This window comes from Eurosta solidaginis, chromosome 1 (genome assembly GCF_040869045.1).
Source record: "Eurosta solidaginis isolate ZX-2024a chromosome 1, ASM4086904v1, whole genome shotgun sequence".
NCBI lineage: Eukaryota > Metazoa > Arthropoda > Insecta > Diptera > Tephritidae > Eurosta > Eurosta solidaginis.
Window position 1 is genome coordinate 25,473,802 of NC_090319.1, and position 22,633 is coordinate 25,496,434.

General features: G+C 38.0%; 1 non-coding gene across 1 annotated transcript; it reads left to right on the top strand.

The window, feature by feature from the left end:
• The first annotated feature begins 716 nt into the window (after nt 1-716).
• Nucleotides 717-788, top strand: TRNAP-UGG (transfer RNA proline (anticodon UGG)). The gene has a single exon. It is a non-coding gene; the product is annotated as a tRNA-Pro (tRNA).
• The last annotated feature ends 21,845 nt before the right edge of the window (nt 789-22,633 follow it).

Consider the following 22,633-nt stretch of genomic DNA (forward strand, 5'->3'; position numbering starts at 1 on the left):
TACCTACATACATACATAAGAATTCCATGTACTTTGTATTTGTAAATTCGATGGACAAATATCAAAATCGTACTGCCCCGGAAGTTGATCTATCAAATCAAATAAAAAAAGATTATAATCAGCTGTTCGATGCGGCCACCTTGTATCGTTCCGCCATGCAGACAATGACATTTACTTTGACAAATGACATTTTTAAGCACTGAACACACCAAAAACCAAGAAGCGGAACGCTGCCAACAGAGTTGCATTGTGCTTTTGCCTTCATTAGGCATTCGATTAGCTACTAATGAAATAATTATAGATTCGAAATTTGTAGGGAAGATTGAGCTCAATAAGCGTCTTAATGTAGAAAAATGCCTTTATTATTCAATAAGCCGTCTGTGTGAAAACAGTATAAGAGCTCATATATATGTACATATATAAACCTAAACTTTGTCTATAAACCTAAGAATAATCAATAAAATTTATAAATGTTGAAAACTGCTTCTGAGATTATAAACCTTAAGCCGATATACATAGAAAACATAGGGCTGGTCATTTCGGGACCTTAACAGCACGTGTGTTAGTTTTTCTTAACGTCACAGAAGTTTTTTAACAACGCAATAGCACAAAAACGCCAAAAAGTAGACAGCGAAAAAATAACAAAAAAATGTGTATATGTATTTGATTTGCGTTATCGTCTTTATATACCATTAACCTAACAATTTCAGTTGTGCGGCTCAATGGTCTAGGGGTATGATTCTCGCTTTGGGTGCGAGAGGTCCCGGGTTCAAATCCCGGTTGAGCCCGAACGAATCTTTTAATTTTTACAATACTATTGAAATTTTTAGATACAATTTTATTTACCACATAAAGTTCCCACACCGATAGCATTAAACTTCTAAGCCCGCAATCGAATGTAAAATTTTGGTATTTATGATGCGTTTGTAACCGCATGAATTCGCACAAAATAAACGGAAAATCAGGCAATAAAAGTTATTTTTTTTAAAAGAAGAAAGAAAAAAGAAAATTTATTGTGGTGTATGAAAGTGGGTGGGTGAGTATAAAAACGTTCTAAATTTCTTTAAATTTGTGCATATCAAATATTTTTTGACAATGCCCATAAAATAAAATGTCGCAATATTTACAACAACAAACCACATATTATGAGCAGATATTAATATGACGCCTCGATACAACAACAAATTCTTGTTTGGATTTTTGCATTAACATATACATATGTAAATATACATACATATACAAAAAAATAATAAGCAACTGTCAATGTTATTTTATTGCCACCCCTCCTACCGCCCCCTACTGCCAACAAAACTTGCTAGTGAGTGAAATAAACGTGAAATTTTGCATATAAAAATTCAATTCAGGATTTTGTCGTTGTCAATGAAACTCTTTTTTATGGTTATTTTACTCCTTTAGTAGCGTACTACCGTTGTACAAGTTAAGGTTTAGTCAAGTTTTTCATGAGTGTCTATGAGGCGATGATGCTTATTCACATTGACTCCGTAGAGCCATAAAGCTCATTTGCATATTCTTCTTCTTGCTGGCGTTTTTTTCCATATGCTTGACATGTTCACTACTTTCATACAGATGAAGATCTTGGGAATACAGTCGCTTTCTGCAAACAAAAAAAAAAATCGTGTAGTCGTTTGATATACAAGCAATAACAATAACAACAACAAATTACAAAAAAAAAAAAAAAAAACTGTGATATGTGTATTCCAATCGAATGACGTGGGAACTGTTTGCTATACACTGTACAATTGTTGGGAGAATTCCTTGGTTGTAAAACTTGAAAAACATCTAAAAACTTGAGGGGATCAGTAACAGTTCGACATATTTTTAATACTTAATACATTTATTCTTTTAAATATCCAAACTTTTGTAGGTTGGGTCAACCAATGTATAAAGTGGGGTGAAGACTTTGGTGAACCCACGCGAACTAGGGGGATTAGAATATACCCGCGGCAGGTATGCCTGTCGTACGAGGCGACTAAAATACCAAATTGATTTAAAGGGTTGTGTAGCGCAACCCTTTTAAGGGGTTGCCAGGCCAATATATAGCTTTTCCAACACAACTGTCAACCTCACCTACCCGTGGCGAATCCTGTTTCTTTAAAATCCGAGGCTCTGCCGACCTCAAGTTCCTTATGGATCTAAAGGGTGGGAGGGAGGTATGGCCTGAAGGTTTCATGTGGTCATACCAAATCGTTCCCGATATGGTCGGGCTAGTACCTTAATGGTGCTTGTTACCGGAACGTACCGGATCTGCATCCGACAAAGGACCATCAACATCGATAGCACTCCCCAAGGCCTTCGGGAGTGTCCTTATCGCTACAACAACAACAACTACAACAAGACTCGGGCAAACTCCATATCGCTCGACATAATTAAGAGGCTTGTACCTACGCCATTCCTCCCCATAGGTGGGCTGCGGGAATTGGGTGACCAAGAATTGCCCCGTAAATCAGAATATCGAGCGAACTGTGCTTACTGGATTGTGCAGTTGACATATATCGTTGCAGTTGGCCGTACGACTAATGCACAGTCTTAGGTAGAGGGAGAAGAAGAATCGAATTGCAAGCCAGGGAAAATGGAAGTGAAAAAAGCTGTATGTTGAACTTGAAGAGTGAAGTGAGCAAATCGCCAATTAGCTTCGTGAGGGAGCGTTACGTTAATCCGAAGAATAAGAGTGGAAAGGTGTACGAAGAGAATAAGAGTGGAGAGGAGTACGAAGCAGAAAGAGTAAGGGAGTCTTCTCAGAGTACCGTACTGCCGAATGAGTGAGCGCTTGGTATGGGACGCTGAGGCTGTAAAAGGTGGTAGAAGGCAATTCGCTGACAACAGCTTCACTGCGATACTGTAACTGGTATGAGGAGGAAGCTTTTGACAGAATGAAGAAGCAGTGATCGGCTGGAGCCTATAAGCCTTATTTCAAAAGGCAGAAAGGAACGAGTCACACGGCCGTGGGAAAAGCTAGCTGTATTGATAAGTTAAAAAGACGGCAGGGAGAGAGGGATGCGTAGTGGTGATATGCACACAACATAGGTCACGGATTTGGAAGTGGGTGATAAGTCAAAGGGAGGTAACATTAAAACTCCGTATATCTCGCGGAAGCCAAACCAAACATTGAGAATCCGGAGGAAAAATGGATGACGTACTGAAGAAATCCCCAACTATGGCGCTGACTGATCATCGTGATCCCTTTGAACAGATGTGCTCGATATCACGTTTTAAACTTTTTCAAAGTTTAAGTTGTCAAATGGCACGTAACAAGATTGTAGAAGTGCTGAGTATAACATTTGATGGGTGAACAGATCGCGTCCTACTCCTGCCAAAGGCGGGAAAGATCAGCCTTTTTTAGCAAAAAAAACCGCGAGCCCACTAGCTAACAACTTTTTTGCCCAAAGCTCTTGAGAGTGTTATATGCATCTTATTTGTAACACTGTGCAATAATTATTTGGACTCAGCGTACCGAACTTTTGTTAGTTCCACTATACCTATTCTTATAAGAATAGTGTTAAAGATTTTCATATGCATTACAAAGAACGTGTTAATGCAATAAAACATAATAGTTTGATATGACTATAATTTTTATACTCAGTTGAGCAGAGCTCACAGAGTATATTAACTTTGATTGGATAACGGTTAGTTGTACAGGTATAAAGGAATCGAGATAGATATAGACTTCCATATATCAAAATCATCAGGATCGAATTTGATTGAGCCATGTCCGTCCGTCCGTCTGTCCGTTAACACGATAACTTGAGTAAATTTTGAGGTATCTTGATGAAATTTGATATGTAGGTTCCTGAGCACTCATCTCAGATCGCTATTTAAAATGAACAATATCGGACTATAACCACGCCCACTTTTTCGATATCGAAAATTTCGAAAAACCGAAAACGTGCGATAATTCATTACCACAGACGGATAAAGCGATGAAGCTTGGTAGGTGAGTTGAATTGATGATGCAGAATAGAAAATTTGTAAAATTTTGGACAATGGGCGTGGCACCGCCCACTTTTAAAAGAAGGTAATTTAAAAGTTTTGCAAGCTGTAATTTGGCAGTCATGATGAAATTTGGCAGGAACATTACTCCTATTACTATATGTATGCTTAATAAAAATTTGCCAAATCGGAGAACGACCACGCCCACTTTTAAAAAAATATTTTTTTAAAGTCAAATTTTAACAAAAAATTTAATATCTTTACAGTATATAAGTAAATTATGTAAACATTCAACTCCAGTAATTATATGGTGCAACAAAATGAAAAATAAAAGAAAATTTCAAAATGGGCGTGGCTCCGCCCTTTTTCATTTAATTTTTCTAGGATAATTTTAATGTCATAAGTCGAACAAAAATTTACCAATCCTTGTGAAATTTGGTAGGGGCTTAGATTCTGGGACGATATCTTATTTCTGTAAAAAGGGCGAAATCGGTTGAAGCCACGCCCTGTTTTTATACACAGTCGACCGTCTGTCCTTCTGCTCGGCCGTTAACACGATAACTTGAGCAAAAATCGATATATCTTTACTAAACTCAGTCCACGTACTTATCTGAACTCACTTTGTATTGGTATAAAAAATGGCCGAAATCCGACTATGACCACGCCCACTTTTTCGATATCGAAAATTACCAAAAACGAAAAAAATGCCATAATTCTATACCAAATACGAAAAAAGGGATGAAACATGATATTTGGATTGATTTATTGACGCAAAATATAACTTTGGAAAAAACTTTGTAAAATGGGTGTGACACCTACCATATTAAGTAGAATGTAATGAAAAAGTTCTGCAGGGCGAAATAAAAATCCATGAAATCTTGGCAGGAATACTGTTCATGGTATTATATATATACATAAATTAGCGGTATCCAACAGGTGATATTCTGGGTCACCCTGGTGCACATTTTGGTGGATATCTGTAAAACGACTTCACATATACAACTACCACCGCTCCCTTTTAAAAGCCTCATTAATACATTTAATTTGATACCCATATCGTACAAACAAATTCTAGAGTCACCCTTGGTCCACCTTTATGGCGATATATCGAAAAGGCGGCCACCTATAGAACTAAGGCCCACTTCCTTTTGAATAATCATTAACACCTTTCATTTGATACCCATATCGTACAAACATATTCTAGAGTCACCCCTGGTCCACTTATATGGCGATATCTCCAAAAGGAGACCACCTATACAACTACCACCACTCCCTTTTAAAACCCCCATTAATACCTTTAATTTGATACCATTATCGTACAAACATATTCTAGAGTCACCCCTGGTCCGCCTTTATGGAAATATCTCTAAAAGGCGTCCACCTATAGAACTAAGCCCCACGCCCTTTTGAAGTACTCATTAACACCTTTCGTTTGATACCCATATTGTACAAACGCATTCTAGAGTCACCCCTGGTCCACCTTTATGGCGTTATCTCGAAAAGGCGTCCACCTATAGAACTAAGGCTCATTCCCTTTTAAAATGCTCATTAACCCCTTTCATTTGATACCCATATCGTACAAACAAATTCTAGGGTCACCCCTGGTCCACCTTTATGGCGATATCCCGAAACAGCGTCCACCTATGGAACTAAGGATCACTCCCTTTTAAAATACTCATTAACACCTTTCATTTGATACCCATATCGTACAAACAAATTCTAGAGTCACACCTGGTCCACCGCGAGCCCACTAGCTAACAACTTTTTTGCCCAAAGCTCTTGAGAGTGTTATATGCATCTTATTTGTAACACTGTGCAATAATTATTTGGACTCAGCGTACCGAACTTTTGTTAGTTCCACTATACCTATTCTTATAAGAATAGTGTTAAAGATTTTCATATGCATTACAAAGAACGTGTTAATGCAATAAAACATAATAGTTTGATATGACTATAATTTTTATACTCAGTTGAGCAGAGCTCACAGAGTATATTAACTTTGATTGGATAACGGTTAGTGGTACAGGTATAAAGGAATCGAGATAGATATAGACTTCCATATATCAAAATCATCAGGATCGAATTTGATTGAGCCATGTCCGTCCGTCCGTCTGTCCGTTAACACGATAACTTGCGTAAATTTTGAGGTATCTTGATGAAATTTGATATGTAGGTTCCTGAGCACTCATCTCAGATCGCTATTTAAAATGAACAATATCGGACTATAACCACGCCCACTTTTTCGATATCGAAAATTTCGAAAAACCGAAAACGTGCGATAATTCATTACCACAGACGGATAAAGCGATGAAGCTTGGTAGGTGAGTTGAATTGATGACGCAGAATAGAAAATTTGTAAAATTTTGGACAATGGGCGTGGCACCGCCCACTTTTAAAAGAAGGTAATTTAAAAGTTTTGCAAGCTGTAATTTGGCAGTCATGATGAAATTTGGCAGGAACATTACTCCTATTACTATATGTATGCTTAATAAAAATTTGCCAAATCGGAGAACGACCACGCCCACTTTTAAAAAAATATTTTTTTAAAGTCAAATTTTAACAAAAAATTTAATATCTTTACAGTATATAAGTAAATTATGTAAACATTCAACTCCAGTAATTATATGGTGCAACAAAATGAAAAATAAAAGAAAATTTCAAAATGGGCGTGGCTCCGCCCTTTTTCATTTAATTTTTCTAGGATAATTTTAATGTCATAAGTCGAACAAAAATTTACCAATCCTTGTGAAATTTGGTAGGGGCTTAGATTCTGGGACGATATCTTATTTCTGTAAAAAGGGCGAAATCGGTTGAAGCCACGCCCTGTTTTTATACACAGTCGACCGTCTGTCCTTCTGCTCGGCCGTTAACACGATAACTTGAGCAAAAATCGATATATCTTTACTAAACTCAGTCCACGTACTTATCTGAACTCACTTTGTATAGGTATAAAAAATGGCCGAAATCCGACTATGACCACGCCCACTTTTTCGATATCGAAAATTACCAAAAACGAAAAAAATGCCATAATTCTATACCAAATACGAAAAAAGGGATGAAACATGATATTTGGATTGATTTATTGACGCAAAATATAACTTTGGAAAAAACTTTGTAAAATGGGTGTGACACCTACCATATTAAGTAGAATGAAATGAAAAAGTTCTGCAGGGCGAAATAAAAAACCCATGAAATCTTGGCAGGAATACTGTTCATGGTATTATATATATACATAAATTAGCGGTATCCAACAGGTGATATTCTGGGTCACCCTGGTGCACATTTTGGTGGATATCTGTAAAACGACTTCACATATACAACTACCACCGCTCCCTTTTAAAAGCCTCATTAATACATTTAATTTGATACCCATATCGTACAAACAAATTCTAGAGTCACCCTTGGTCCACCTTTATGGCGATATATCGAAAAGGCGGCCACCTATAGAACTAAGGCCCACTTCCTTTTGAATAATCATTAACACCTTTCATTTGATACCCATATCGTACAAACATATTCTAGAGTCACCCCTGGTCCACTTATATGACGATATCTCCAAAAGGAGACCACCTATACAACTACCACCACTCCCTTTTAAAACCCCCATTAATACCTTTAATTTGATACCATTATCGTACAAACTTATTCTAGAGTCACCCCTGGTTCGCCTTTATGGAAATATCTCTAAAAGGCGTCCACCTATAGAACTAAGCCCCACGCCCTTTTGAAGTACTCATTAACACCTTTCGTTTGATACCCATATTGTACAAACGCATTCTAGAGTCACCCCTGGTCCACCTTTATGGCGTTATCTCGAAAAGGCGTCCACCTATAGAACTAAGGCTCATTCCCTTTTAAAATGCTCATTAACCCCTTTCATTTGATACCCATATCGTACAAACAAATTCTAGGGTCACCCCTGGTCCACCTTTATGGCGATATCCCGAAACAGCGTCCACCTATGGAACTAAGGATCACTCCCTTTTAAAATACTTATTAACACCTTCCATTTGATACCCATATCGTACAAACAAATTCTAGAGTCACACCTGGTCCACCTGAATGCCGATATCTCGAAAAGGCGACCACCTGAACAACTACCACCACTCCCTTTTAAAACCCTCATTAATACCTATAATTTGATACCCATATCGTACAAACACATTCTAGAGTCACCCCTGGTTTTATATCTAAGTTGCCATGGTCTTTAATCGATGCCGTCCATTTTTACTAGAAATATTTTCTGCTATAAGGAAAATGTGTGTACACAATTTCATTACGATATGTTAATTTTTTTTCGAGTTATGGCTCCCGAAACATAGAAAATTGCATAGTTATAAAAGGGGCGGTGCCGCACCCATTTTCAAAAATTTTAGTGTTTTCCAATTTAATGTTATAAGCATTGTTCAAAGCATTCCTTATAGTAAAGGCAACCTCTGCCGAATTTCGTTACGATAGGTTTAACGATTTTTGATTTATGATTAATAATAAAATTGATTTTATCACAAGTGGGCGGTGGCAAAAATTTTTTTTTCAAATTTTTATCAAGAGTCTCAATATCAGTCCACACGTCAAATTTCAACACATACTAGGTGTGTTATTTACTAAATAATCAGGATGTTTGTGTTTGCCAAAATGTCAAAATAAAATAATAATTCAAATGCGTTTTTTTCAAAACGTATAAAAACCAAAAAAGTTTTAATAAATATATTTTTAAACTAAAAGAGTGCTAAAACGGAATATTAATCAGTTATATAATATAAACTTTTTTAAGGAAAGTGATTCGTGTTCTTTTTTATCTTCAAAAATCAAACGCGTTTTTTACAAAATATTAAAAAAAAAGTTTTAGGAAATAAATTTTGCAAAGGAGTGATATGTGTTGTTTAGCGTTATTATCAACATCGTTAGGAAGAAGTCAAAATCCGTTAAAAACGCTTACAGCGCCGACAAAGGAAGAACGCAATTACCACCATCACCAGAAAATCCCTAAAATGTTGAATTAAGTAAAACAAAATTTATTAATAAATATTTTATATACATACCTTTCATATTTAGTTATATTAAACCATATATATACACACTTTTCATAAACTATGCCTAGGCTAAGTAGAAAATCTGGTAATCTGAGACGCGTCGTAGCTAGGAGAGGAATGCATGTTCTTCGTGGAGACGAAGAATATAGACAACAATCACAAACCTAAAATACGTTAGACCACAGAACCCGCCGCGAAAATTCCCAAATACGCTCTACTGAGCCCAATAGAGACACAACTCAGCATAGAGTTCGTCGCAAAAACTTAGAAATTCGCTCTATAGAACAAAGTAGAAATACTTCCGAACGTAGATCTCGCCGTGAAAATCCAGAAGTTCGGTCAGCTGAGCGAATAATCAATACACGGCAACATAGAGTCCGTTGCGGAAACTCAGAAATTCGTTCTATAGAGCAAAGTAGAAATACCTCTGAACATAGGTCTCGCCGTGAAAATCCAGAAGTTCGGTCAGCTGAGCGAATAATCAATACACGGCAACATAGATCACGCCGCGAGAACTCCTCCAATCGCTCTACCGAGCAAAGTAGAAATACCTGTGAGCACCGATCCCGCCGTAGAAATCCAGGGAATAGACACGGAGAACAACTTAGAAATACTCTTGCTCGTAGAACAGTCCGTAGAAGAGCTCGTGTAGAAAACTCTAGACAAAGACGTCAAAGTCAATTCCGAGTACATCGTCATAGAGTAAATTTACAAAATAGAAGAAATGCGAATGAAAGGCAGGCTGAGAGAAATCGCTCAATGAGAGAAAATGAGGGTCAAGAGAACGAAGATATAGTAAATGAATTGGGATTACCAGATTTTCGACAAACATATTTTAGGAATATTAAGAAGGGACCAACAGAGGTTTGCGTTTGTTGTGGTGGGCTTTGGTTTCCGTACCAAGTACAGTCCTTAAATTTCAGTTTAGTTTCTCAAAGTCATCCAGACCTTGCATCTGCCTTTTATTTATCTGATAAATTTCCCGCTGAAGATGGTAGCTATAAATTCGGTGTTACTTGCCGAAACGCAGTTAAAGTGAATACTCTTCCAAAAATATGCCTGTCTAATGGTTTAGATTTTCCAGAGCTCCCAGAATGTCTAAAAGATCTTACGCCTTTAGAGGAACGCTTAATAATGCCCAGATTACCTTTTATGACTATTCGTCCTTTGGGATACCAAGGACAGAGCTCATTAAGGGGGGCTGTAGTTAACATTCCTATTTCAGTTAACGAAATTGTTACTTCCCTCCCAAGATCATTTGATCAAGCGCATGTGATTCAAATCCATTCAAGAAGACGCATGGAGTATAATCATGACTATATGACTGATACCCTACGGCCTGCGAAAATTATGGAAGATTTGCGATATTTAGTAAATGCCCCATTATATCAAGAGCACAATATACAAATTAACGAAGAGTGGGTTGCAGGTTTTAGTGATAATGAAGAAATTCCATTTATTGCATCTATTGAAGATGTACCCGTGCTTCAAAGTTTTCGAAATTGCACAGGAGAGAATAACCCCACCTCCACCCTAGAACCTGCAATTGAAGAAATAAATCCAGGTGGCCTTGAGACTCTTCTCGATAATGTTCCAGTAGAGAATTTGGACATAAATCGTTTTATTATTGCACCAGGTGAAGGCCAAAGACCCCTGGATATCATTCAAGATAACAACTCAGAGGAACTGTCATTCGCAAGCATTTACGCTGGACAGAAGCGCACTTGTACAGAGACATACAGCAAGATTGTTCGTTCTGAGATTAGTCCCTACGAAAGAAGGGCTTGTACTATTCCTAAGCTTTTCTATAATTACAAGAAGTTAGAACTGCTTCAGATTAAGAATAGTACATCGATTTGCCTACGAAAATTTTCTGGAAGCAATCGAGTTACGGCCCAAATTTGATACAGCATGACGATGGATATAGGGTTCTTAAAGGTGTAAGATCTTCCCCAGCTCACTGGAAGGCAGAGAAAAAAAAAGCAATTGCCATGATTCGCCAATTCGGTCTTCCAACCTTTTTTATAACTTTGTCTGCCGCTGAATCTCATTGGATAGAATTACTGGTTATTTTGGCTAAAACTGTGGACTCAAGAAATATTTCTGAAGAAGAGGCCAATAATTTACCTACACAAGAACGATATCGTCTGATTCGATCAGATGCAGTCACATGCGCTAGATATTTCGACTATCGTTATCGTCAGTTGCTCAAGCTTTTTAAAGAAAATGGAGGTATTTTCGACGAGCATTTTGTTGAGCACTTTTACTGGCGAATTGAATTCCAACAAAGGGGTTCACCTCACGTGCATGGCATGTATTGGCTCAAGAATGCTCCTAAGATCGATCTTAGCGAACCTGAGTCTTTTCCAAATGCTATTAGTTTTATCGACAAATATGTCTCTACAAATGGATCCATAAGTCATTTGGAAAACTTCATTGAGTACCAAAGACATAACCATAGTCGGTCCTGTACCAGGGAAATAAGAGGACAGCAAGTTTGCCGATTCGGTATCCCATATCCGCCCATGCCTTCCACCCAAATATTATTGCCACTTCCAGATGACATTGAAAATTTGGAAACACATAGGGAAAACTACTCAAAGATTCAAAATCTTTTAAATTCTAGTTTAACTTCTTCAGATATTTCCTGTTTAAATGATTTTCAGGCTTTTCTCTCTGATACGAGAGTTAATTTGTCATTCGATGTATATTTACTTGCTCTCAGATCAAGTTTAACCAAACCTAAAGTTTTCCTTAAAAGAAAGTTCCAAGACCGCTCAATTAATGCTTATAACCCCGTTATCTTAGAACTACATAGGGCCAATATGGATATTGAGTTCATATTGGATGCATACGCTTGCTGTTCCTTCATAATAAATTATATAAATAAGTCAAATAGGGGTATCTCTAGGCTTTTAAATGAGGCAATGGTAGAAGTTAATGCAGGAAACTACACTGTCAAGCAGAAACTTCAGCAAATAGGTCACAAATTTATTTCCGAAACAGAAATTTCCGCTCAAGAGGCAGTTTATTGCTGCATTGGTCTACATTTTTCTGAAGCTAGCAATGCAGAAATATATATTAATACCTCTCGACCTGAAGAACGAGTGCGAATGGTGAAACCCAGAGCACAACTTCAGAATCTTTCTGAAGGTTCTACCGATATTTTTGTGGCGGGTTTGTTAGAGCATTATGCTGAAAGGCCTACTCTTCTAGAGAATGTTTGTCTAGCTGATTTTGCAGCTAAGTTTACATTTGTAAAATCAGCTAGAACGGCACAAGGTAGCTCCGATAATGAAGAAGATATAGAAGGCGATAATTCTTTAGGTAGAGGAGTAGCAATTCCATTGAGGGATGGTAGTGGTGGTTATGTAAGGAAACGTACCAAACCGTGTGTAGTTCAATCAAGAAAGTTTAATCCGGACACTGCCAGATATGATTATTTCAGAGAGATGGTGATGCTCTACCAACCGTGGCGGGATGAACAACGGGATATTTTAGATATTAATAATGAGCAAACCTACGTAGAAAATCGAATTCCTATAGAGGAAAATCGAAAAAAATATGACGTGTTTGAACAGAGGGAGCTTGAAAATGTTCTGAGTAGATTAAGGGAGGAGGAAAAAATAGATAGGCTGGATATTGTTGACAATGAATTCAGGGTACTGGCCCTTTCCGAAATAAACCCCGATATAAATTTATTAAACCTTCACGATAGTGATCCCGAAATAAATGAGAACGACTCCAATGGCACTCTTAGGCTCATTAACCTTCCTCCCTTAGTTCCCGTTGAGGACCTGCTTGCATCCGTTCGGATGCTGAATATGAGGCAGAGAATATACTTAACTCATTTGCTACACAATTTTAAAAAGGATCAGCCATTTTATGACTTTGTAGGTGGTGGGGCAGGCGTTGGAAAAAGCCGCCTTATATCATCAATATATCAGACTCTCAATTACCGTTTTAATTGCATACCTGGATCAAATCCAAGCTCTTTGAAGGCGCTTCTTTATGCTCCTACGGGAAAAGCAGCATTTGGGATAGGTGGTTTGACACTGCAATCTATATTTTCACTACCTGTGAATCAGTCCAATAGAGAATTACGGCCGCTTAGCAACGATATTATCAACTCAATGTATACTAGACTATGTGATTTGAAGTTGATAATTATTGATGAAATTTCAATGCTTGGCGCTCGAATGTTTAGCTTTATTGACGCCAGACTAAAGCAGATTTTCAAAAGTAATATTCCATTTGGTGGTATACCTGTTATTGTTTTTGGTGACTTGAAACAATTGTCTCCTGTAGGCGATAGATGGAATTTTTCACCGAATCCGAGCGATAATTACAGCATCTTAGTCGGTTCGCCTTTATGGGAGCTCTTTAAATATTATGAATTGAATGAAATAATGAGACAGCGTGGAGATCAACCATTTGCTCTAAATAATATGGCCTCCGGGGCTATGACCAGTGAAGACATATCTTTGATTGCAAGTAGGGTCGTTAACTCTGACCAGGTGCCTGATGAAGCAATCCACTTATTTTGGTCAAATGAGGAATCTGCCAACTTTAATGCCCTTAAACTGAGTCAAATTCCTTCTAGAGCAATTTTTTCAACTGCGAAAGATGTGGTTAAAGGAATTGCCGTTAGTGGCCAAAATGCTAATATCTTAGAACGGGTCAGACTATTCAAAACTTCGGAATCGCAGGGTCTTATGTATAGCTTAACACTAAAAACCACGGCCAAATATATGATGACAGTGAATATCAACACAGGCGACGATTTGGTAAATGGTGCAATTGGCCAGCTTATGCAGATAGATTTAGACTCGTCGGTTCCAAGAACATTGTGGATAAAATTTTTGGAACCTTCTGTTGGTTTGATGGCTAGATCGAAAAAGACCCATCCTAACGAACCTTCGTGGACACCCATTGAGAAGACTGTTAGAGCATTTCAATATAAAAGAAATGAGCAGATAACAATTGAAAGAAACCAGTTTCCAATTGTCCCTGCTGAGGGAATAACAATTCACAAAAGTCAGGGTGCTACGTATAACAAAGTGGTTGTTCATACCCGACCTAGAATGCCTAGATCACCTTTATATGTAGCCTGTAGTCGAGCTACTAGTGCTGATGGTCTATTTATATTAGGTAACTTCATTCCACCCAATCCCTTTTGTGAATCTGATCCTGTTTTTAGGCAGTTGTCTAATTTGACCACAACAAAAGCTTTGGCCATAACATTCAACTTTATGCTTTCTCGAACATCGAGCCTTCAAATTATATTTCATAATGTCCAGAGTCTTCATGCCCACATAAATGATATAAATAATTACATCCTGATGCTATCCTCGGATATCTTGTGTTTTGTCGAGACATGGAGTTATCGATCTGAACACTTTGAAATTCCTGGGTTTATTTCACTAAATGCTTTACGTATAGACAGCACGGAAACGGAAAACAGAAATAAGCGAGGCGTTGTAGTGTATGCGAGCCCTAACATTGCTTCCGCAATCGAATTATGTAATGTGAAAAAAAGTTGCTCTGGTTGCAAGGTTTTAGAAATCGTTGTATTCAAATGTAAAGAATATCACATATTGCTGCTTTATAGGAATTCCACATTCCCCGTCAGGCATTTTGAGTCAGAACTGCGAGAAATTCTCACGACAGATCTGCATGAAAAAAATTTCTTAATTTTGGGTGACTTTAATCTATGCCTTAAGTCTAGAGATAATAGAATCCAACATCTGCTGAGAGATAATAACTTTAATTCACTGCTAGACCCCCAATATTTCACCACACCTGCAGGTACCCAAATTGACTGGGCATTTTCAAATATTGACACAACCCATGTTACAGCTACCACTTATGAAACAGTATATACCTACCACGATAGCATCTGCACCTCTTTTTACGAAAATAGCGAAACTAACTAAGATAGATTACGATATTTATATACTGTAGCTAACTATGTACATATTTTTCTGATTCTTAAGATTTATTATAATATCAATATTATTAATTTATACAAATAAAAAAAGCCTTAGTTTTAAGTAAATATAAACCTATTAATAGAAATTAAAGCTTAAAGTGTATTGTATTGAAAAAAAAATGTACTAACTAGTGATTACAAAATATAAAAGGTTGACTTTCATAATAAGATTTAATAAACATCGCAGTGAAGAAATTAGCACGTATGCTCTTACATACAAAAATTGGTCCAAATGTTTCTTTCCTTTGCAGGCCATCTAATATGCCAAGGTTAATCATTATATATACACATAAAATTCGACTGCTTTCCTAAATAAAATATTTGTTGTCCCTATTAATAAGGAAGGCAAGGACTAGATGCAATTCAACTTTTTTCCATTTTAATATTGTGTAATATAATTTCATTGTTCAATATCAATAAAATTTTGCATTTTTAAATGAGTATAGTTTTTAACCGACTCTCAAATTTCTTTATTCGGCAATTAAAGGTTTTTTATGAAGCTTTTATCTATATTTCATCTTTAAGTAGCACCCATATCAAATCTGTGAAAAACGCAGTTTCGAAAAATGTGTTGTGAGTTAAAGTGACAATGTGGATATCAATCAAAAGGTATTGAAGAAAGTATCAATATGGGAGAGTTATTTTTTCAAAACCCAACTTAGGTTTGGGGATATTGGCTTAAATTTTTACCATAGAATGTGTTTATACAATATAGGCGTTTGACACTTATTGCATTGGCGGGGACATAAATATAGGATGCTATTACTTTCAATAAATCATTTTGCTTGAGCATGGGATTTAGGATGAAACAAATAGTTACAAAAAAAGGGCAGGGTTGTTAACGAAATTTTCCAACTTTTACTACAAACAGCTTATTACCTGCATCTACGCACTTTTACAAAATTTTTTATATAAAAGATGGCGATTTAACCGATTTTGTCCATTTTTACTGAAAATATTTCCTGTTAAAAGGCATACATGTGCACCAAATTTTTCGTCGAGTTATGGCTCTAGAAACGTTGATAAATGCATTGTATAAAGGGGCAGTGCCACGCCCATTTTTCATGATTTGAATTTTTTGCCATTCCTTGTTATAATGGCACAAAATACGATTGGTACAAAATTATTTTTCGCTAAGATTTAACTTATTATGTTTGCCTACGACCCTTTTTAAAGTCATTTGTATAAATTTGTGGGGGGGGGGGGGGGGGGGGGGGGGGGGGGGGGGGGGGGGGGGGGGGGGGGGGGGGGGGGGGGGTCCTTAACCAATCTTATCCATATTACTAGAAATATTTCCTGCTATAAGGAAAATATGTGTACCTATTTTTGTTGCGACATGTAAATTTTTCTTCGAATTATGGCTCCCGAAACATAGAAAATTTCTTAGTCATAAAAGGGGCGGCGCCACGCCCATTTTAAAAATTTTATTGTTTTTCAATTTAGTGTTATAATTCAATTTAGAAAGTAAAATTATATTGATACAAAGCTCTTTTTCGCTAAGATATAGCTTATTACTTCGGCTACGAACCTTTTCAAAATCTTTTATATAAAAGTGGGCGTGTTTTTTAACCGATCTCGTCAATTTTTTCTAGAAATATTTCCCGCTATAGGAAAAATTTGCGCACCCAATTTTATTACGATACGTTAATTTTTCTTCGAGTTATGGCTCCCGAAACATAGAAAATTGCCTAGTCATAAAAGGGGCGGTGCCACGCCCATTTTTTAAAATTTGAAGTTTTTCGTATTTATTATTATAAATTCACTTGGGAAATGAAATACCATTGATATAAAGCTCTTTTTTGGAAAGATATAACTTATTTTATTCGTCCACGACCCTTTTAAAAATCTTTTATATAAAAGTGGGCGTGGTCCTTAACCGATTTAGTTGATTTTTCCTCAAAGCATTCCTTGTAGTAAATGCAACCACTCTGCCGAATTTTGTTACGATAGGTTTAACGATTCTTGATTTATGATTAATAATAAAATTGATTTTATCACAAGTGGGCGGTGCCAAGCCCATTTAAATTATTTTTTTTTCAAATTTTTGTCAAGAGTCTCAATATCAGTCCACACGTCAAATTTCAACATTCTAGGTGTATTATTTACTAAATAATCAGGTTTTTTTTTGTTTTCCAAATTGTTATATATATAAAAAGTGGGCGTGGTTATCAAACGATTTCGCTCATTTTCAATACCAACTTATTTTAGGTCCAGACAAGCTCGTGTACTAAATTTGGTGAATATATATCAATATTTACTCAAGTTATCGTGTTGACGAACAGACGGACGGACGTGGCTCAATCAAATTTAAATTTTCTTCTAAATGAAAAACTTTATTTCTAAATTTTTGATGTTGCTTTGCCCGGGGTGCGAACCCAGGGCATACGATGTGATAGGCGGAGCACGCTACCATCACACCACGGTGGCCGCCATTCCAGGATTACCCTCGGTTCATTTTCCTACATGGTTATTTTCCCTTATGTTGTCACCATAGCTCTCAACTGAGTATGTAATGTTCGGTTACACCCGAACTTAACCTTCCTTACTTGTTGCTTTTAACTTTATATTATTAAGAGGGTGAGGGGATTTACCCCCATATACCGTTAGCATGTTTATACAATAACGATGAGTAGCGATTACATTTTATGGTTTCACATTTGCATATAATAAACGACTTTTTTTTATTAATCTGACACTACTTTAACAACGATATACTGTATACTGAACTCCTCCTTCAGAGAAGAGAGACGTGCAGCCGGCGAGTTGATTCGTCTACGGGTGTTTTCTTGTAGAAGCCTCGAAGACATCATGGATGCTTTTATACACTGTTGAGGCCAACAACACAGCTGCAATATGAAAACTCCCTGAGAAAAGTTATATGGAAATTATATGATCCTTCCTCTTATACGAACGGTATGATTCAAGCAAAGTTTAATGACAAGCTGTATGAGGTTTACACTCTAAATGGGTCATGTTATGCGTACGGATGAAGACGCTCCGATAAGAAAGTGTTCCGCATTTGGTAGCAGAGGAAGGAGACCTCCTCTTAGTTTGGAGAGACAGTTGGAGGGTCTCCATTGCTGCTCACAAGGGCTCGTTAGATTTCGCGAATTAGGAATGACTGGCGTAGATAGATAGAAAATTTATTCATGATTGCACTGTGACCGTTGGTCTATTGTGCCCTCATGTCTTTCACAGCACCTCATCCAAGCCCACTTCCTTGAGGAACCGTAGCGGTTCTGTTGGCTTGAGGGATTGAAAGTGGGTATACTTAAACTTAGACCTGCGTCTTGAGATTGCGTCACATTCCAGGAGAATATGGTCCGCCTCCATTGATCAATCACAAAATCGGCATGTGTTATTCGATAATATGCCCAATTTCTACCGGCGGCTCAATGTCCTGTAAGAATAGGGAGGCCTATTATTACCCTATATTGGGTTGTGCTATAACGTCCTAACAGTAACTTAGATTGCTTTAAATCTGCATATCGCGCCAGTCTTCCTCTCTTTTTTCCCTCTCTTCTACTAATAAATGCCGCCTAATTTCCTGTGGGCCAAGTGGCAGGAACGGCTTGAGACCAATGGGTCGTGCTGTTGCTGCTAATCTGGCTAGGTTGTCCGCCTGCTCATTACCCTCAACTCCCCTGTGGCCTGGGACCCAGGCCAACAGTACTACGTTGTTCGCTCATAATTGGTACAGCTTTTCTACGCACTAATGACCAGTGTTGATTTTATTTCGAATGCCGAAACTGCCTTGAGTGCGGCCTGACTGTGACTGAGTATGGCGATTGTTTCAGTTGAGTATCCGCGCTGGAGGTTCAGGTACGCGCACTGGATAAGAGGTACTGATATTTTGTTTCTGAGTCCGAAGACTCCGGTCCAATCCCCTCTGGCGTCTCCGAGCCATCAGTGTACCCTACGATTTTGTGTAGCAGTCTACCTTCCCTCCATGTACCCTTGTCTCACAATTCTACTCTATACATTTTCCCAAAAACCATCTGCCGGAGGATATCATCCTTCGGGAGTTGAGTGATTGGGATCTTCTCTTTCAGTTCCTCCATGTTCCGGGAAGTGACAACTTTACCTTTGCTCGAGCCCTCCTTGGCGATATTCAGGAGGGTTTGTTTGACTGCCTGCTCTATCGCTATGTGTAGCGGGGTTAGGTCCAGGATAGCCTCAAGTGCTGTTGTGGGGCATGTGCACATAGCTCCCGCGATGAACACACACGCCAGTCGTTGAAGTTTTGGCGTGAAAAATGACGCCCAAGTAATTTACTACTGTTCCATATTCTAGTGCTACGCCATCTATTGTTATTTCCCTTAGGGCTGGTAGGACTGACGTAACTTGCCACGCAACGGCCAGTCTTCTAGCTGCTTTTTTCCTAGAGCTGACTTGCAACAATCTCCAAGGTGTTATAATAAAATTTGGTTAACATCAAACAGGACCTTAAACCTAACTCAGCTTCCCTTTATCCACACTGAATATTAATCAAGCTATTCTGAAGTCAATACATATTACACCAACAACTTTCCAATATTTGCCAATCAATTGCCACAAACACAAATTGTCCATTTTCCTGTCCGGAAAGGAATTTTAAAATTTAAATATAAAATAAAATTCCAATTGAAATCCTCAACATAATACATACTAACAAAATGAAAGCTGCCACTGTCAATCGCAGCGAATCTAAATAAGAACCCAATGAACTCAACAATTCGACCAACCGAAACCCAATCAAGCAGTGAAAGTGGCGGTGGCATAACCCACCCAACAAATTCACATAACATTGAAATGACAATCCCTATGCGTAAGCTAAGTGCGAATATATAGATAAGTAAAAAGTTGACCAGTAAAAAGGTAATATTCGAGTAAGTAAAAGGAATGAGACATCCTCGCAAGGAAGTGGTTGAGGATGTAGACGAATTTGCAACCACAGTAGCAGTGCTTAGCGTGGTAGTATTTTCATTTCGATTTTATTGTAGACGGCTGAAGAGTATAAAATATAAAAGAAGAATTTGAATACACCATTTATTTAAATACGTACCGCACTTGAGCATTTAGAGCATAATGAAAATTCTAAGGAGAATGAAAATAAAAGTGAAAATTTAAATGAAGTGGTAAGGCTTTTGGGTTGACTGCTTGGTATGGTTGACACACTAAATTTTGTTACGAAACCCAAATATGTTATAAAAGAAGTCTAAAAATATATAACAAGAACCACTATTTTTTGTCTTAACCCTGCTGCTCTTATTGAAGGTAATTTTTCTCTCAACTGAGAAATGACCAATGATTTGTCCACAAATCCGCTACCAAAATTGTATAATACGTAGCCACATTCCCACCCAATTACTTCCTTGCATTATTACTCTCCAAGCACTTGATTACCAACACTTACAGTCCACAACTATAGTATCTTTCTATGATGGTCTCACTCTCTTATGGACCAAGTCGCTTTGAATAACAAAATGTGATTCACGCGTATCCACGTTGACACCCGGTTGATTACCGTCGATGAATCCACAACTGATGATATCATTCTTGTCTTTTCTAGGCCAGATTACGCTTCTTCCATCTTCTTAAAGTTTGTTCCTTGTTCTTTTAAGACCAACTGAAGAAACCTCTTCAGTCTTCTTACAATTTGTACCTTACCATGCTCAGCTCCAAATTTCAATGCACCTGAGGTACTGGCGCTGTAGAAAACAATGGCCCACGTTACCCCATTTTGCGCAAGCGGAATATTAAATAATCGTTTCCTATTTACTCCGCATTGGGTTTGCCACCTTTTCCATACTGGCCCTACCAAACGACGGTCAGATTAAGCTGAGCTGTATAAGATCGGCGATACTGCTACGTCAAAACATCCGAAACCGTCTGAACATACATATATCCCTTTTAGATTTGCTCGCTTCGTTACGAAATTCCGTTTACTATTTATGAAGCTCTTAATTCTTAGTCTCTCACGCATTTAATGGGAGCGTGAGCATTTGAAATGAACTAGCCTCTCAATGTACGTTGCAAATTCTTGCAATTCGTCATTAGCAAACTTACTTGGAATATCTGCTTCCTATACTGGCTTAAGTTAAGAATTTATCATTTGCATTCCAGTTGTTTACTACTGAGTATCAGTAACTGAAAAGGATCACAACTGTCAAATCATGAAACTTTGATACCCTGTCCCCTCTGTCTATAACTGAAAAGATATGCGAACCGTTGGTGTCTTCAGCTGCTCGGTAAACTGAAATGCCATATATGTATTCTGCTCATCTAGATTCATCTCAATACTGGAAGCCACCTGCTCTTTAAATTCCCCCTTTAGCAGCGAAGATATGCGTGCCTTTTGTGATTCGTACTGCTCTGCCAACTGAGATCTCATATACGTCTTCTGCTGATAAAGCTTTGCCTCCATACCACACTGAAATCTGGCACGAAACACGCGCTTCCTATCTTTTCACTTGACCTGTTTGCCACTGGATTCTATATTTCATTCTACTTGTTGTTATTGCTGTAGCGATAAGGACACTCCCCGAAGGCCTTGAGGAATGTTATTGATGTTGAGGGTCCTTTGGCGGCTGAGCCGGTACGTTCCGGTGACAAGCACCAATAAGGTACTAGCCCGGCCATCTGGGGAACGATTTGCTATGACCACATGAAACAGTCTAGGCCATACCGCGCCCCCTCCCCCTAGATCCATGAGGAAATTGAGGTCGCCAGAGCAGCAGTTGTTAACGAAACACGATTCGTCACGGGTAGGTGAGGCTGAAAATTGGGTTGGAGAAGCTATATATTGCGTTGGCAACACCTTCAAATGGTTGCGCTACACAACCCCTTGAATCAGTTTGGTATTTTAGTCGCCTTTTACTACAGGCATACCTGCCGCGGGTATATTCTAAGCTCCCTAACTCACTGGAGTTATTTTATTCTACTCTTTCGTTTTTATTGCTGCCTCTTTCTCATCAGGACGAAAGACATATTCTATTATTGAACAGTTCCTGTTCAGACACCAATTGTAATGATTTTGATATGTGTGACATTGTATGGTCACCATGTATGCATTTCCAAAATCTTTGCCCTTTAGTTCTTTCAGAATCCAGCTGCTTTAAATTGGGGGCGGGTATTTGTAGAAAGGTTTGGAGCTCCGTTGAGATAACGCTCGAGAGGAGAAGACTTTGGAAGTACGGAAATCTAACTTTTTTAGAAGACTTAAATCTCATCAAATCTAAACAAAAAGGGCAATTTTTGGTCCAAGTGGACCAAAGTGGCAACCGTGATGTTAAGCGCTCAAATGAATGAGAACAATGCAGAAACAAGAGGAAAGAGATAGACGCTAGCTGACAAGTCGAAGCAATACAGCAACCAACAACAATGCCATAGTGAAGGCAATGAATACATCGGAGGTACAATGGCCAAGACAATAATGGCGATAAGTCTAAATTACTCAAATAAACTGTCACAGATTTTAATTTTAACCATTTGAATATAAAATTGCGTACAATAATGAAACGGGCAGCTGTTGGTTGGTTAGCGAGCGCTCAGACGGTTAACGATGGGCTGCAGCTGCGGAAATTGAGGTGACAACGGAAAAGTCATTTTATTAGTAACTTCGACAAATGGACTTTGAGGAATTCGATGACATAAAATGCGCACGAAAAAAGTAGAAACA